This window comes from Phalaenopsis equestris, unplaced genomic scaffold, assembly GCF_001263595.1.
Source record: "Phalaenopsis equestris unplaced genomic scaffold, ASM126359v1 Scaffold000036, whole genome shotgun sequence".
NCBI lineage: Eukaryota > Viridiplantae > Streptophyta > Magnoliopsida > Asparagales > Orchidaceae > Phalaenopsis > Phalaenopsis equestris.
Genome location: NW_018164478.1, coordinates 343,531 through 346,217, shown reverse-complemented (window position 1 = coordinate 346,217; position 2,687 = coordinate 343,531).

Below are 2,687 nucleotides of genomic sequence, written 5' to 3'. Positions count from 1 at the left end.
ATTCCTTTTTCTGCTACATTCATAACCTTTAAATCCTATAAACAATGATAAGCATGAATATACAACACTAACCAGATATACAACATGTCTAAGTATTTTTAGGTTTATCTTTACATTTCTTAGCATAAGTCGAATCTAAAACACTTGCTATCCTAACCGGATCATCATATGGTCATTATTTAATGTGACGAAACCATTTAAGATGACTCTAATTTTGCTTGCCACTGGAGCAACACTAACTCTTTTTTGAGTATATTAATTTTGCATTTTGTCTCTTAAGAATCAAGCCACTCATCCACCTAACCGTTGTCATCTTAGCAACATTTAACTTAGTTTAATGTTTCTCTTTTATAGGCCAATATTTGGCGCTCTAAAGCATTGCAGGTCTCACCACCATATTATAAAATGTTCCTTTCAAGTCTAAGGGGTATTTTTCTATCAAACAATAGACCAGAAGCATTCCTTTAGTTCAACCATCCAAGTTGAGTTCTACTAAGAACATCCTCATCCATATCACCATCACTTTGAACAATAGGCGTGAGATATCTAAAACATTTACATTTTTTAATGATTAGATCACCCATTGTTACAACTGTACCACTAGATCTACTAGTTCTAAAATTAAATTATATGTATTCCGTTTTAGATCTACTCAAACAATTAGATCTACTCAAACAAAAGATCTACTCAAACAAAAGCCTTTAGACTCTAATGTAGACTTCCATAATTCAAGTTTATTTTGAACTATTTCTCTACTCTTATCCACAACTAATATCATCAGGGAAAGCATACACCAAGGTACATCCTTTAGTACATTTCCAGAAAGTGCATCCATAACTAAAGCAAAAAGATATGCACTTAAAAGTCAATCGTTAATGTAATCCAACTGAAATAGGAAAATAGTTGTTCAATTCTCCTTACGCTCGAACATAAGTAACAACTCTAGTATGCATTTTTTTAATGACTTAAATATAAATCATATTAACACCTTTCTTTTGTAGAACTCTATAAAGAACTTCTCTTTAAAACTTTATCGTATGTTTTTTTTTTTTAAATCAATAAAAATCGAATGTAGATCCACCTTACTCTCTTGGTGCTTCTCCATCGAACCTCTCAATAAATGCATAGCTTCTATGGTAGACTTGCGCGACATAAATTCAAACTTGTTATTCGAAATCTTTGTATTACTTCTTAACCTATGTTCAATTATTCTTTCACATAGTTTTAATGTATGACACATTAATTTAATTCTTCTTTAATTTGCACAATGGAGAATAAGGATTCATGCAGCCAGCCCCACATAGTGGGATAAAAAGTTTTTTTTTGTCGTTGGTGTTACTTTTAGTTTTTTAAAAACATATTTGTTTGATCTATTTTTTAAGTGTTTTAGTTTTTATTTTAAATATTTCTCAAGGTTTTATTCATCATATGTTTATTTTTAAAGTGTATGGGATTTCATGTACAACATAGCATAGCACACAACTCGTATGTATATACATATTTCACATTTACACTCAATACTCAAATATGTAAAATAACATATCAAACTAACACTCTACTATCACTTTTAAAAGTGAAATATACATTTCCATGTATAGGTTTAACATCAATTTAACATCAATGTGAGTATCTAGTTTAACATCAATGTGAGTATCTAAATATGAAAGTTCAGGCATTAGATATGTAAATACATGAGAATTGTGTGCTGTCCATGTAATTTTTTAAAAAAATTAACTTGCTTTTTAAAAATTTTCAAAACAACATTTTATAATTTTTATTTTTTATTTTTGTTTTTTTGTAGGTTTTTTATTTTATGTTAGAATTTAAAAAGATCAACTAACAAATCATATTTAGTTGATTCAAATTGGTGGTTAAATTATTGATTCAATTATTAATTATAATTTTCTTTGATTTTTATTTATTATTTGGTTTTATTTTCGTAAAATTGACCAAACAAAAATTAAACTATACTTCAAATACTGATTTAACAGTCTTGAATTATGAATAAACAATTGATGAAAAGATCAACATTAATATTATTTTTCTTGCATACCAAAAAATATTAGTTTTGGCAAAGATTATTTGATATTCATTTCACTACATCAAATTATACTTATTTTTTGGTTTATTTAATTAGCCATGTCTAATTAAATGCTTCTAATAATGGACAAATCAGTGCTCTTTAATCTATGAATTAGAAGAATAAGTTGTGATCTGATTTATTTCTCATGCGCTCTCTAGCATGATTTTATCTTCGTAACCTCTCTAATCTTTGAGAAACTCCACCTCAATTACTATGCCTCAGTTAAGTGTATTTTTTTTTTTTGAGAAAGATGAGCTCAAAGGGCAATATGCACGATTCAAACCCGTGACCTCAAGTCAAGAAACCACACCCTTAAAATTTAAAACACAATCACTCAATCACTAAAGAATAAGACCAATCTTAGACTATTTGAATAAGTGAAAGTGCTTCAATCTTTAATAGATGTTTGTACACACAAATATTCAAATAAATTTAATATGAAGTGAATTATGACAAATTCTTTAGTGTATGAATTAGGGGTGCGAAAGAGCCGAGCGAGTCATGCTCAGCTCGTGTTCGGCTCGTTTATAATTCGAGCTCAAAAACTGTGTTCGTGTTCGGCTCGTTTGCTTACCGAGCCGAATAAAAGCCGTTCACGAACAAA